General features: G+C 39.6%; 1 protein-coding gene, 1 long non-coding RNA gene and 1 other non-coding gene across 11 annotated transcripts in view; 2 read left to right on the forward strand and 1 right to left on the reverse strand.

The window, feature by feature from the left end:
- The window catches only part of Fars2 (phenylalanyl-tRNA synthetase 2, mitochondrial), a 448,933-nt gene that overhangs the window by 69,558 nt on the left and 363,385 nt on the right, over positions 1–15,990 (forward strand). For 2 of the 9 annotated variants that reach the window (XM_076573178.1, XM_076573182.1), the window contains one exon: positions 14,484–14,572. The exons of 6 other annotated variants lie outside the window; for them this stretch is intronic. The gene's annotated coding sequence lies outside the window, so the exon portion shown is untranslated. Of the gene's footprint in view, positions 1–12,634; positions 12,704–13,231; positions 13,331–14,483; positions 14,573–15,990 lie in introns of all 9 variants that reach the window. One more of the 9 variants, XM_076573179.1, reaches the window with a different exon arrangement.
- Positions 1–15,990, reverse strand: part of LOC143273462 (uncharacterized) — a 56,623-nt gene that overhangs the window by 19,762 nt on the left and 20,871 nt on the right. The window lies entirely within an intron of this gene.
- LOC121829950 (U6 spliceosomal RNA) lies at positions 4,048–4,154 on the forward strand. The gene has a single exon (XR_006072989.1). It is a non-coding gene; the product is annotated as a U6 spliceosomal RNA (small nuclear RNA).

Genomic DNA, 15,990 nt, shown 5'->3' on the forward strand with positions numbered 1-15,990 from the left:
GACTTTTTGTAAATATGGAAGATATAAGAATAGATTTTATTTTTGGGACCTTGTGACTTCAGAGGTATTGGCCATTTGCTTGATGCCTTTCTGGAGATTGGAAGAAGCAAAGAACTACCTCTTTAGCCCAGAGCTCTTGTCCGGCTCATAGAACAACTGCAGAGGTGTACAGGTAATTGATTTGATTTCAGCTAATTCTCCCCTTAACATTTTAGTCTTATTTATGCAATACTATCTCTTGTGTTGGGGGATTAAAATAAATCCAAAGCTAAAATTGTTTTTTTTTTTTTTTGGTACAAATACTCTGAGAATAGACGATATTCTTAGCTGTAAGTTCAGGGTTATAAAAACTGAGAAACACAAGCTCTTTCTCTGGAAGAGCAAAGACATTGTGGTCTTATTATTTTAAAATCTCAAGGCCCTATCATGCCTGAGTAACTGGAAATTGGGGGAGTTTTAAGAAGTTGTTAGGGTGGCAGCCACCATTTGGGATGTTCAGAGAGTACAAGAGAAAAGAGAAGGAAACAAGCCCTTGCCTTCCTAGACTTTCTCATCTCTCTGACACAATACCCAAAGAAAGGACTGCTGGGACCAGTGATGGAGAAGGTGTGGCTCTGGGAACAAGAAGCGGAAGAGTTCTTTCATGGTGCTGCAAGAACACAATGCAGACACTCGGAAGCGACAAAGTCTGGTATCTATCTTTCAAGGTGCACCCTTGGAGACCCACTTCTGTTAGCAAGGTCACATGTGCTAAAGGTGGGGGAAACCTCCCCAGAAGCCCCATCAGCTCAGAACCAAGTGTTCAAGCACAGGTGTTTGTGGATTACATTTTATATTTTAGCTATTAAAGCTCCCATTGTTTCTACTCTTTTCTTTTTCTTTTTCTTTTGTCTTTTTTTGAGACAGGGTTTCTTTGTGTAGTTTTGGTTCCTGTCCTGGATCTTACTCTGTAGACCAGGCTGGCCTTGAACTCACAGATCCACCAGCGTCTGCCTCCCAAGTGCTTGGATTAAAGGCGTATGCCATCACCGCCTGGCCCATTGTTTCTTATATATTTACTTAATGCACTATTTGGTTACAATGACTATGCTCACTACCTGGCTTTATTTTTTAGCATATAGCATATCAACTGTTTTGGATCGGAGATAATGTGACCTATTTGTTGGAACATCAAAGTGTGTGTGTGTGTGTGTGTGTGTGTGTGTGTGTGTGTGTGTGTTTGGGAACCTTGATAGATACAGCTTTTAGTATTCAAAGCATGTAACAGGAATGGGAAGCTATTTATTTAACATTATTTATTAACTGTACATCCTGTTATTGTGTAATAGCTAACTCAAGCTTAGGAGCCTTACATAGCACCTACTTACTGTTCCATAGTTTCTGCAGATGTCTAGTTATATCTCACTGGGTTTGCTCTTCAGGAGTTTGCAAGGCTGAAATCAAGGTGTCATTTGGGCTGTATGCTTACCCAGAACTTAGGTTCCCCACCCAAACTCAAATCAAGGTAGGCAGAATTCAAGTTCTTTGGGGATCTGGAAATTCTGCACCATTAACTATGCATAACTAAAAGGAGCTTCCAGAGCTGATGATGTAATCAGTTGGTAGAATGCTTGTCCCATATGCATCATAAAACTGACTGTGGAGATTCACTAGTAATCTTAATACTCCAAGAGAAGAAGCAGGAGGATCAGGAATTCAAACTCATTCTTGGTTATTCCAGACCAGCGTAGGCTATAGGAGATTCTCAAAGCAAAGAAGCTTAAACAACAGCCATCCCTCAGCTTCCATGTAGCCAGCTGTCACAAAGCCCATGTCATCCTAGCAGGAGCTAGCTTTGCAGAGAAAATACAAGCCATGTTTTAGCACAAATCCTGGCTCCTGTCCTTTTTCTGCCATCATATACTGGCCTCTTTTCCACTCACAAGCCAGCCCTGAAAAAGATGACCCAAGTTTAATATACAGAAGTTAGACACTTGATTTATCTGTTCCTAGAGAACTAAAGCAGTATAACATTCCTAGTTATAAATGCATATTTTCATGCCTAAGACTTATGTAACACAAATGGATTTTTAAAAACATTAAAATGTGTTAAATTGAAAGTTGGACAATTTTGCAAACTAGTTATTTTTTTTCTTTTAGCACAAATTCTGCTTCTGTCAGCAGGAGTACTAGCTCTAATCACTGAAATAAATTTTCAGTGCAGTGTTAAGTAAGGGTTCACTGGTGAGCATTTTGTAAAGGGTAGAATAGGAGTACATGAAGTAGATTTGGGCATTGTCCTGCGTTTTCTTCCTTGTGAGACCCTGGCTACCCTCTCCTGATAGATGAGACTGCAGTTTGAGCCACAGTTTTCGGGATGTTACAGTGCTGGTTTTGGCTTTGTGTTTTAGTGGTGTTTTTTTTAAGGTTTCTGCCTAGTCACTTGTTGCTTGGGCAGTCTTTAGTTATCTTAGTCTTTCTTGGTGTTTGGGATATGTGTACCCTTTTTTTCCTGCTCCCTTAGCACACTAAGTTGATCAGCTTAGGCCCCTTGTCCTCTTGACTGTTGGTGACAACATTCACATACTTAGTTATATCCACTTTTCTCTCAGATTGTGTACTTACTAGTATCAGCACATTTTCGTAATTCCACTAGTTTTAACAACTAATTTAAGTGTGTCACCTTCATATCATTGTGCAAATTAACATTGCTTGGCAATGTGGAGCTCTTGATGATTGAGCTTCCATGGGATGATGCGGTAGTATGAGTTCCTTCATCAACTCAGGCATGGGTGGCCTAGGTTAGCCTATGAAGGTTGTTTGAGGGTGATCTTTCAGTGTTTGGAAGTACTGGCTGTACAAAGTCAGTCTGTACAGCATAGACTGGTTTGCATTCTAAACTAAATCAGGTCTTTTCTGGATCTTATTCTCTTCTTTAGGATTACCAAATTTGACTTATGATCTTTTTGTTGTTGTTTGAGTTAGGATCTCATATAGGACAGTCTGACTTCAAACTCAGTAGGCAGCTGAGCATGGCTTTGGCTTCCTGATCCTCCTCTCCATATCCTCCAAGTGTTTGAATTACAGGTATATATACTATGCCTGGCTTGTCATAGGATCTTTTGTTTTTTAATTGTTTAAGAATTTCTTAAATTTATATAGTACATTTTGATCAAATCTACCTTTTTTCTTCCTTTCAAATTCCCTGATTTGGCCCTTCCCTCTTTTTCCTCTCAACTTCGTTCTCTCAGTCTCTCTTTTTAAATAATTTTGAGAATTTCATGCAATATATTTTAGCTGTAACCTATCCCTTTTACTTTTTCTCCTTGGTTCTCCACCCCCTTCATATCCTCTTAAAAATTAATTTAATGGTTCCTCAACTTCCATTTGTGCTGTCCATATACTTCTGGGTTTGGGTCTGTACACTCCTGTGTACCATAGTGCGTGAAGCCTTAGCTAGAGCAATAAAATGCAAGAAGAATATAAAGGGGATGCACATAGGAAAAGACACCTAAGTATCATTATCTGCAGATGATATGACTCTATACAGAAAATATACTAAAGTCTGCACCAGAAACTTCTTACACTGGTAGACATGTTCAGCATAGTTGCTCTGTCTCTTTTTCCTTCTTTTTAACCACATAGGTAGCTTCTCTGTACTTGTGAAGAAAACTGATTTTCCCATCCCAGCATCCATTAGTTGTCAATAACTGGCTCCCGAGCTGGGCTGAGACTTTATGAGTCCCTCCCCTATTCATGCTAGGACTTTGGCTGCTTATCATGTGCAAGTCTTGTAGATGCAGTCATGGCCACTGTGAGTTCATGTGTGCAGTGCCACTGTTATAGCCAGAGAAGGCTGTTTTGCTCAGCCTCCCGCTAGTCTGGCTCTTACTGTCTTTCTGTCTTCTCTTCTTTGATGATCCCTGAGCCTTAGTGAGGAAAAAGTTGGAGATGTAACATGGTTGTCACATTTAGAGTGGAGCTTTCCACCACTCACTTATTATCTGCATCTTGACAAATTGTGATTCTGTGTATTATTTGCTATCTCTTGTAAAAAGAAGCTTCTTTGTGCTTGCTTCAGCAGCACATATACTAAAATTGGAATGATACAGAGAAGGTTAGCATGGTCCCTGCACAAGGATGATATGCAAATTCATGAAGTGTTCCATATATTTTTTTTTAACAAAAAGAAAAAGAAAAAAAGCTTCTTTGTTGAGGGATGAGAGATGAATTATTCTTTGGGTATAAAGATAAGAACTTAAGGAGAAATTTATTACTATATCTGTTTAGCAGAATTAGTAGTGTAGATTCTCCTGTAGGACCTATAACCTAGCTAGCCATGCGTTTTGGCCCATTTAACAGCACCAGACATAAGTTCTGTCTTGTGGAGTGACCCTTAAGTCTTCCAAGAAAGTGGTTGGTTACTCCCATAATATTTGTACTACTGTTGTACCACTTGGCATAGCTTGCAGAGCTGGTCATTATTGTAGTTCACTGAGTTCACTGCTGGGTGAGACTGTTAATATTTTTTTCTTCAGGCAGCACACATAGCGCCTTCCAGCACTATGAAAGCTAGTCAGTAGGGAGGGATGAAGCTTCCCTCTTTGTACCAGTTATTTTATGGAACTATTGGAGGAATATTGGTGTTATTTCTTGGAAAGTCTGGTAGAATTCTCCGCTGAAGCAACCTGGCCCTGGGCCTTTTTAAAATTACTGCCTTTATTGTTATGGGTCTGTTTAAGGTACTTAAGTTCATCTTGGTTTAACATTGTTAGGTCATCTGCATCTAGAAATCTTTTTTTTTTTTTAGATTTTCAATTTTAGTGGAATCTAAAAATTTAAAGCATGTCCTTACAATTTTCTGAATTTTCTCAGTGTTGTAATGTCTCCCTTTTAGCTCTCATTAATTTGGGTCTATTCTCTTTTTCTTTTGGTTATTTTGGCAAAAGTTTTGTCAATCTTGTGAATCTTTGCAAACAACTAACCTATATAGTTTTTGTTTCATTTTATTAGTTTTCAGTCCTGATTTTGATTCTCTCTTCCCATCTACTGTTTTTGAGTCTTATTTTATAAGCCATGCACGGTGCATGTTTAGTTTATTAATTTGAGTTCTCTCAAATATTTTGATGTTGGTACTTAGTCCTATTAACTTTCCTCTCAGTACTACCTTCATTGTGTCCCATAGATTTTGGTATGTTTTGTTTTAATTTGTATTGAATCCTAGGAATTTTTAATAATCCTTCTTGATATCTCCCTTGACCCAGTTATCATTTAGTAGTTTGTTGTTCAGTTTCCATGAGTTTGTGTACTTTCTTTAGTTTATATTGCTATTGATATCCAGCTTTATTATTATGATCAAGTAGAATGCAGGATGTTATTTCATTTTCCCATATTTGTTGAGAATTGTTTTGTGTCCTAAAATGTGGTTGATTTTGGAGAATATGAGTTATTGGTAAAACCTTATATTCTTAGCTGTGCGGTGGCGGTGCACGTCTTAAATCACAGCACTTGGGAGGCAGAGGCAGACAGATCTCTGAGTTCGAGGCCAACCTGGTCTACAAAGTAAGTTCCAGGAAAGCAAAGACTAAACAGAGAAACTCTATCTTGAAAAACACCACCACCACCACCAAAAACAAAATAAAACAGACTGTATTTTTTATGTTTAGGTGAAATGTTCTGTTCATGCCTGTTAGGTCCATTTGATTAATGGTATCATTTAACTCCAGTGTTTGTCTCTCCAGTATTTTTGCAGATGACTTGTCTGTTGGTGAGAGTGGGGTATTGAAATCACCCACTATCAGTGTATTGGGAGTTTATATCCAGTAGATTTTTTTTTTAAATGAAATTGGATACACATGTTCTCAACATGTATATGTTGAGAATTGTGATAGCTTCTTGGTGGATTGTTCATTTGATAAATAAAGTAACCTGCTTTATCTCTAATCACATCCTTGTACTGAAACTGAGCATTGTTCTTTTTGGTGTCATCTGAACAATCTGATTGTATTATTTCACTTTCCCCAGCCCTGTACAGATGAGATGCTGTAACTGTTAATGTTTTGACTTTCTCCTACTGGAGAAATTGAGAGAAAGTTATCGTAGAGTAAAAGTTATGACATGCTCTAGCTCCCCGTGTAGTGAAAGTGAAAGGAGGTGAAAAAGTAGAGCTATACTCAAGTATCCTTAAGCTGTACCGCGTCATAGGCTTGTCTGTGCCCAGGATATGGGTGCCTAAGTGTTCCAGGGACTCTGTAGATGGAAGGACAAGCTCCCTAGGAGCTAGTATCACATGGACCTATCTGGGCAGTGATCTGTGGGAGAAAGGCCATTCTGTCTTGCAGAAACTCATGTCTCTGTGGTTGGTATATACTATAAGTTTTACAAGTTAAAACTTCTAACAGTGAAATTATTCCTCTAGTTTCTTTAAGGAATAAAAAGCTATTTGTTAGCTCAAATACTCAAGACACTTGGAATTGGCCCTTGTTCATTCTAGTGGCTGGAACAATCCTTGTTCAGATCTGAAGTGTGCTGTGATTCTTTGCTTTGTCCTTCCATGCTCTGTTTGTTTCAAAGTATGTGTTCACCCAAATGGATGTATGTATTTCAGCCCACCTAATGTTACAGAAGTCACTGTGTCTGATGTGGCATTTCAAAGCAGGTAGCCTTCAGGTTTAAGTTTATGTACGTCTAAAGAGGGAATTGGAAACACCACTGTGGTTATATGTAGGAACTGGCCACTGCTGTGGGCTGATGCCTTGCCCTCTGCCACAGTGTTTGATACCATTGTTGTGCAGGAGTGGGTTTGCGGACATAGAAGTGGGAAGTGACCTAATAGATACATACCCTAGACCTGGACATGGGTTGTGGGTGTTTGGTCCTGCGATAGATTTCTAATTCCATTTCCTCATACATGGGGGCTACTAGCTGCATATTCTTAATTATGGGCTCCCACAGTTCCACTTGAATATACCTCAGCTTTCTAGTTTGCTGACAGTGGAGGCTGTTGAGAATGTGATCCGATGTTAGAGCCAGAACCAAATCACTACTTTATTACAGGACCCATTACTCCAAATGATAAGCTCTGTTCATCAGAACAAAGCACAGAACAAAGGGTGAGCAGACTTGGCCTGGGTAGCTGAAGTTGATCCCAAATACTGTGATCTGAGTTTCATAGTTGGATCTGGAGTTTAGATTCTTGCCAGTCCAACCTTGCTGTGTAGCTTCAGCATTTCATTCTTCCCTCCCTGCAAAGAGGGTCTTTCTATATTTGACCCAAGCTAGCCTTGAACTCATGGCACTCTTCTTGCCTCAACTTCCTGAGTGCTATTATTGCAAGTGTGAGCTACCTTGTTCAGCTTCTAGAAAATAGTAGCTGCAGTTTTCTCTCTGAGTCCCAACAAGCCCCGACAGTCTGACAGCCCACTTATAATAAACACACAGACGTTTATATTAGTTAAACTGGCCTAATGGCTCAGGCTTCCAGCTACCTAGTTCTTACATCTTAAATTAATCCATTCTATAAATCTATACCTTGCCATGTGGGTCGTGGCTTACTGGCATCTTCACATGCTGCTTGTCATGGTGGCGGCTGGCAGTCTCTCCATCCTCCACCTTCCACTTCCTAGAATTCTCTCAATTGTCCTCTCTGTTAGTCCCGCCTATACTTCCTGCCTGGCCACTGGCCAATCAGTGTTTTATTTATTGACCAATCAGAACAATTTTACATACAGACCATCCCACAGCTCTCCCCCCCCCCTTTTTTTTAAAGAGTAAGGTTTTAACTTTTATACATCTCCAAAGCCAGCTTGGTATATTTGGGAATTTGGGCATAGCTTCTCTTACTACTTCCTGCTGGACGGGGGCGCTGTATTTTACGGGGACACAAAGAAAATTTTAGGATTATGGAGTAGTCCGTGAGGGTGTATCGTCTGAGCCGGTTGCCTTGAAAGGGTTCTGTATGTTGGATCATCTGGGCCTTGGTGTCATCGGAGACCTTTCAGGGGGTCTTGCCTGGTCAAACCTGATGTATCTTAATCTGGATGAAATCCATAGCCTCTGGCTTTCTGTGGAAACAGAACAGAGCCTCTTTTCCAAAGCAACATATCCTTGCATCCAAATTTTGAAGTCAAGGTACCTTTAAAATATACATTTTGGCATAACTCAACAGCTTTTACAATCAAATGTTTTTCTTCAGTTACGAGTATCAAAGAGAACATAATCCAGATTCTCTGTGTGGTAGCCATCTTTACGTGGCTTATTTTTTATATTACCGTGAGCCTATTGCTTTAAACTGCAGCATTCTAAGACTGTAATGGTGTTGTGGCTGCTGGCTCCACCCACTTCAGCTTCCCAACATGGTAGTGGTATGTTTTCTGCCAACTCTGGGAGCCAACTCTAAGAAATAGTAGGTCTATGCTTCTATCAAAGCAGCGTGTAGCCTAGAAACCTCTTTTTTTGTTTTGTACTAGCGAAGGCTAAATCTACGATGCAGCTTAATGTGCCAGTTGCAGAGGCCTCATTCCCGCCATACTGCAGGTCAAGCACACACGCCAGGAACCCGCCATAGTAGCTCAAACATGCAGGCTGCCACTAACTTGTGAGAAAAAACTAGGAACTGTTTTTAGCTCCGTTTTACAATCTTTTTTCTCAGGTTTTAGGTGGAAACTCTTGCCCCACGTTGGGTGCCATTTGTAGCTGGAGTTTTCTCTCCAAGTCCCACCAAGCCCCGGCAGTCTGACAGCACACTTAAAATAAGCACACAGACGCTTATATTAGTTAAAGTGTTTGGCCTAATGGCTTAGGCTTCTAGCTATCTAGTTCTTACATCTTAAGTTAATCCATTCTATAAATCTATAAATCTATACCTTGCCACATGTCTCCCTCCTCTACCTTTCACTTCCCAGAATTCTCTCAATTCTCCTCTCTGTTAGTCCCACCTATACTTCCTGCCTGGCCACTGGCCAATCAGTGTTTTATTTATTGACCAATCAGAACAATTTGACATACAGACTAACCCACAGCAGAAAATAGTAGTGGTCTTGAATTAGGATGATATATATGAATTGCATGGTTAGTGATTCAGCTGGAGGTGACTGTAAGGAAATAACTGCCTTTTGTGCTCTTGATTCTTTGCTGTAGAGGGGAACAATCTCATTGCAGGCTACTCTTCTGATACTGAAGTATATCAAGGACTGCTAGGCCTGCATAGACTGTGAGGCTCATTGGCCGATGGGCCTTGGGATTAGGTGCAGCTTGAGTCTCTATTGTAAAGTAGTAGGAAGGCGGAACTTCTATTCTCTGGTGTTTAGAGGTGAGGCTTTTGTAACAAGATTGGGGTTAGACAAGGTCATCAAGGTGTAATCCAATTATTAATCCCAGTGGTTTATAAGAAGCAGGTTCAGTAGAGACATGTACTACTGTTGTGTGACAGCTTGTGTCACCTCAGGACTTCTCAATGAGAAGATTGTCTTCAGGTTCTGACCTTGAGCCTCTAGGATTGTGAATCAAATAACCTGTTGAACTGCAGGTGTTTGTTCCAGCAACACACCTTGACTCAGCAGAGTGTGTTTGTGTGGATATTACCTCAGTAAATTAAATTAGAGAAGCATTTTGAGCCGGATGGTGGTGGCACACGCCTTTATTCTCAGCGTGCAGGAGAGGAAGGAGGATCTCTGTGAGTTCCAAGCTGGGCTGGACTACAGAGTGAGTTCCAGGACAGGCACCAAAGCTATGCAGAGAAACCCTGTCTCGAAACTCGCCCCCCCCCCCCAAAAAAAAAGAAAGAAACATTTTGATTACAGAGAAAGGTAACTGAAGCTGGAGCTCCTGGAAGTGGGGCCTTTCTACCCATTCCTTCACACACACACACACACACACACACACACACACACACACACACACACACACACACACACAATGAGGCCATGTCGTTCCCCTGCAGAATAGGGCTGTGGGGATGTACAGAGGACGAATTTCAGCTCAGTGTTTGGATTGTGTGTCTGAGAGCAGCAGACAGTTCAATCCTGTGATGTGGCATAGGAAAGAGGCTTGAACTTTAAGAATGTTCCCTTTCTTTGTTCTCTTACTTTATCCTGAGATTTTAACATGATATTAATTATCTCCACAGCTCATATTAGGTTATACTAAAGAATCTGAATTTCAAATAAGTGTCAAAGTCAGAAAATAAGCCTGTAATCTTTCATAGGCAGTTAAAAAGAAAACGGACTTTCTGGTTTTGAAGCATTTTGTCATAGAGAATAGAGACTTTTTTTCCCCCCTGAAATGCTTTGTCACTAAAATAACTGGAAATATCTCATTAAAAGACACCTTGGGGTGCTGGAAATGGCTTTCTTGCTTAGTGGTGTGAAACTGTGGGCTCTAGACCAGCAGTGCCTTCAGCTCCCATGCACCCTAATTCTGATGTCCTGGAAAGTCAGCCATCTGTGAAGTCAAGATATGAAGCCAGCTGTTGGGTAGTGTTGGGGACACTTGGTATTTTACACCTGTAATGCACACTAGGAGCCTGAGAAGGAAAGCTAATTCTGAGTTTGAGGCCAGCCTGGGCTGCATAGTAAAAACTTTCTTCTAGCTCTATGTGTGTTATTCATGGAGTCCTGAAAACAGAGGAGGTGTGATGTTGTTCCTTACCGAGGCCCATGGTACATGTGTGTAGGAAATTCCTAATTATTGCCATTGTAGCCTCTACCTGTCTTTTTGTGAGATGGAAGTTTCTGAAGTAAATCTTCTATGTTGTCATTTTCCTGTCACTCTTCACTGCCTGAGCTACTGTCACAGTGTTCTAGGATTTTCAATCCAGGCATATAGGTGTACACTTGAATACACCATGGTACTTTTGCTACAACCCACTACCTACTATTTATCCTGTTCCTATTTTATTGAAGGGCTTCAAGTGTACAGACTGGGCTGAAACATCCTCCTGGTCATTTCCATAAAGCCCCACCTGCATTCTCCAGTAAACATGGTGTTATACATACTTTGCGATCCATCCACTTTTCCCCTCTCCATCTATATATCCATCTTTCTTTTCCTGAGGGGGATTTTCAGAATGAGTCACTGACTTCCTCTTAAATGCAGACAACTACCTAACTGGAGCTCATATTCATATATGACTATGATTCACTCTCACAAAATCTACATACAATGAAATACACAGGTAATTGGTATATCATCCATCACTTTGTGACAAATATTTGTACCTGTAAAATTCAAATCTATCAAGATATTAAACATCATTGTCAGTTTTTTTTTTTTTTTTGGTTTGGTTTTTGTTTTTTGTTTTTCGAGACAGGGTTTCTCTGTGTAGCTTTGGAGCCTGTCCTGGAACTCACTCTGTAGACCAGGCTGGCCTTGAACTCACAGAGATCCACCTGCCTCTGCCTCCTGAGTCCTGGCATTAAAGGCATACACCACCACCGCCCGGCCATCATTGCCAATGTTAAGAAATGCCTTCTGGCCCTTTCCAGTTACTCATTACCAGTGCTTGCCAGAGGAGTGTATTGGTGTACTTTTTTCACCCAAGATTGTTTTCTCTTTTACGTTAATTACATAAAGAGACTGAGACAGCATATACAATCTATGACTCTTATGTGATTGCACAAAATAGCCTTAGGTCTTTTTAACGATCAATCATTGTCAATAGGAAAAGCTTATAGTTTCTAATAGCTTATAGTTTCTATTTTCATGAAACCTAAATTTTAATTGACCTCAGAATCTATCCTGAGGGTTTTTAGAGTAGTGACTGCCCACTCTCTCAGTATCTGTTTAGGAACATGAGTGAAACCATGCTTACAGCTGCTGCTGCTACTGCTGCTGCTGCTGGTGGTGGTGGTGGTCTTGGAACAGGTACTGCTCTACACAGAATAACTTATTAAGTGTTGTACAAAGTATTATATTTAAATTTCCTGGGGGAGCATAGCTGTAATGTAAAGTGATTTTTCTGATGCAATTCATTGATAATATTTTCTGTGTGTGTCCTGTTCTCTGTGGCCTCCACTTTTGGTGGCAACTAAGAACTTAAGATGTTAGTATTATTTGCTTCTAAGTCTTTTTTTTTTTTTCGAGACAGGGTTTCTCTGCGTAGCTTTGTGCCTTTCCTGGAACTCACTTGGTAGCCCATGCTGGCCTCGAACTCACAGAGATCCGCCTGGCTCTGCCTCCCGAGTGCTGGGATTAAAGGCATGCACCACCACCGCCCGGCATTGCTAAGTCATTTTTATGTGCTGTTTCCTCACCTGAGTTTGTTTACAGTTGCCTCAATGTAGAAAAAATAGATGGTTCTTTCAATTTTTATTTCAATTTCCTTTTCACTTTTTCTTTCTTTGTCTCCTTTTTAACATATAAACCCAAAGCTAAAATTTATTTTTGTAAATTTTTAAAGTGTGTTTAATACTGTTTTCTTATATACACATATCATCATAAACTTCATCCATGTGAGCATTCTCCCTCTCTTCCTCTTCCTCCATCTCTCTGCAAAACTCAAAGGACAAAAGGGCTTAGAGTAAAACACAAGTTTCTCTCCCAATTTGCCTAGCCACCTGTTTCCTTTCCTGTGAGGCATCTACTATGAACAGTGTCTTGGTCCACACTCAGTATGCATCATGCAAGTCTTCTGTATCTGTATTTGCTCACTCTTCAGAATTGTACCTGAAATCAGGACTTGAGATACTGCACTGACTGTCCGACAGGTGGAGCAGAGGCAATGAGGGTAAGCTGATATGCATACACACTGCTGCCAAGGTTGTCCTAGGCAGTGTTCTGCCTTCACATGTCAGCTTTCATGCTGAAATAAGGAACCTTTTCTTGGTCTGTTTGGTATGATATTTTGGACACTGGTAATTGTAAACAATGGTTCTTTCTCACCCACAAGTTCTCGAATAACCATTCAGAGACTTATATTAATTATAAATGCTTGGCTAATGGCTCAGGCTTATTACCAGCTAGCTCTCACATTTAAATTTACTCATATTTCTTTGTTTTGCCATGTGGTTTGTGGCTTGTTACCTCATTTTCTATACATCTTGCTTCCTCAGTGGCTGGCTGGCTGGCTGACGTCTCCTCAACTCCCGCCCTTCATCTTTCTCTTCAGTTTTATTGTACCGTCTAACCTTATCTTGCTTCACCATTGGCCAAAACTACTTTATTATCAACCAATGAGAGCAGCACACATTCACAGCATACAGAATGACATCTCACAGCAGATAATGGTTTTTATTATTGATTTTACTTTTTACAGTGACTGCCAACCATTGTGCTGGAGTTTCTTCTAGAACCTGAGTGTAGGAAGTTTGGAAGATACATCTGAGAAATCACACATGTTAGAAGCTTCATTTAGGTATTGGCCATGAAATCACTTGTAATGTAATATATTAACCATATAAAGTACGTTTAAACAGAAACACATAGAACAAGGTCATGTATTGATCAGGTGGCAATGATATGACTGGGAGCTTCTGGGAAATCAACCCTGTATTTCCTCTATGTGCACACTGCTTCTTTATTTGCTAAGTCTGTAATCACAGGGGCTTTGTAGGATAATATTAACTATCATGAGTATCTTCTGTATATTATTAATTTAAACACCTTCATGAATTAGTTGTCCTTAAAAAAACCAGTGAGGTTGTAGAGAAATATAAGATGATTTTTAGGTGGAGAAGAGAATTTATGGGGATGGCCGAGGCTGCTGCTGTCTTTCTACTATGCTTAGGCTTATAATGTACTGTGTGCATTGTAATGATCTTTGAATTAATAATTTAAAAGTGATGTTTGAGTCTATGCTTGCAGTTGACTTTCTATGCTGACTGTACATTGGCTTTTCTCACTACTGTCTCTTGAGATCTGCTATGGATAGTAGATGGTAACACATAAAAGTCATTGTGAGGTGAGTGGATGTTATGGGTTCTTGACTAAACAGTAATTTCGAAATTTATCATCTTAGATGTTCATGACGGAGTTGCTCCTTTTACTTGGAAAAAACTTCCCTTTTTAATAACAAAGTTTTTACCTTGTCCTCAAGTGCCTTAAGATCTGACAGACCAGACTAGTCTTAACTGATATAGTATTTTCATGAGCCATGGTTGACGTGCGTAGAAGAAACATACCTATAACAAAAATGAGATAGCTCAGTACCCACCACCTCCCCCTCTTCCTCCTCATTATTGTTATTTTATTATTTTTGACACGTTCTTGCTGTGTAACTCAGGCTGGTCTGGAACTCAAATTTTCTACTTCAGTTTCTGAGTGCTGGAATTATAGGTGCATACATCCAGTTAAGACAGTTTTTAATGCAGATAAAACATTAATAGCGTTTTGAATCATGTTAATGGGAAGATGGCTTCAATTTTGGAAGAAATCATATAGAGAGCATATCGAAGAAAACATGCTAGGTGGTGTTTGTTGGTGAGGCCAGGCAGTGGGCATTGCATGGTGGGCTGCAGCCTGGACGAATCATGACCGGGTGCTTCACTGTCGCATTCTCTTGTCTGTAGGTGGGACTTTGTGTTGTTTGCAAGTTTGAAGGAGGAAGAACTGAGCTGTGGAGGCTTTGAGGGGGTGCTGCAGTTGCAGTTGTATGAAGGTACACTGGAGCCTGTTGGCCTCTGCTCACCAGTCCTGGGCTGTGGGACTAGATGTGCCCATGCGCTGTAGCTTACTCTCTTCTCTACCAGAGCCAGCATCCCAGGATTTTATATGCAGTGAACTTATTTGGAGAATTGTAGATTAAAAACCAGCTTATTTAGAATAGTTAGGAGAAAAAATTTAACCCAGAGCTTATTTTTCTGCATAGCAGTAATATTTCTAATTTCTTAAAATAGTTTTTTAATATGAAATTAATGAGCTTACTTGAAACAATTTTTAATTTTATTTGCCATTACCATTCTGCTTGCTAAATGATTTCTGGGTGAAAATCTTCTCTTTCATTAGCTGAACATTTAAAAATTTAAAATTGTTATGTATATATACATTACTAAAATTATTATGAAACTTTTTTAAATGCTAGAGTTTGTGGATAATTGCAATGTTTCTTCCCAAATATGGACTATATAGAACTATAGTCCAGTTAAAAAATTTTTTTTGTAGCAAATAAGGTAAGAAAGAAGCTGATAAATGTTGAAATTACCCATCAGTTTGCTATTTCACTTGGGTTTTTTGAGATAGTAAGAACATGAAATATTTTTGTTTTGCTATTTGTATATACTGGTGTACGTGCGTGTGTGTGTGTGTGTGTGTGTGTGTGTGTGTGTGTGTGTGTGTGTGTGTGTTGTGTACCTTGTACATGATGAGTTTTCCTCTGGCATATTTAGGAAAGCACTCATATTAATAGATACTGATAACATGAACTTAATTTTACATGACACTTTGAAAAGTTAAAAATAGTGAAAAAGTGATTGAGAGTCACATCACTTCCAAATACGGTGATATCTTGTGTCACTTATTAACCAGCATTCAAATTAATTTGTAGAATCAATGGTCTGCAGTCAATCCTTCATGCATTCATTTAATTGAGTATCTTAACCTTTTGGCTTAAGATACCAAATTGATTCCTCTTGGAACTTGTGTTTAAGGATGGAAAAAAACCTTTCAAAGTGATATTGTCCTTGTGTTTTTGTTTCCATCACGTGATAGTTTTCTCATGAGTGCTCTTTTATTTTTGAGTAAATAAAGATATTCCCAGTTTGAAAAACACTTTCAGAATTCTCATTATTGAAAACATGGCATTTATTATCAAAGACTGATATTCGTAGTCACTTTTCAACTGAGTTATACTGATGAAAAGATTTTTCTGAATGGGCATAGGGGATTATGCACACAGATAATAGTTGTGTTAATACTTGCTTCTCCCCTACTTTTCCTCCCTCAGACTTAGTGTTTTAATAAGACATTATCTACACAAAAGGCCACAAGTACAAAAGACAGAAGTGTCAAGGGATTTCTCAGGCTTTTGATCCATATGCCCTGGTCCTGTCTTTCATGGGGCTATCTGCTTTCTGTAGC

This window comes from Peromyscus maniculatus, chromosome 5, assembly GCF_049852395.1.
Source record: "Peromyscus maniculatus bairdii isolate BWxNUB_F1_BW_parent chromosome 5, HU_Pman_BW_mat_3.1, whole genome shotgun sequence".
NCBI classification, from domain to species: Eukaryota; Metazoa; Chordata; class Mammalia; order Rodentia; family Cricetidae; genus Peromyscus; species Peromyscus maniculatus.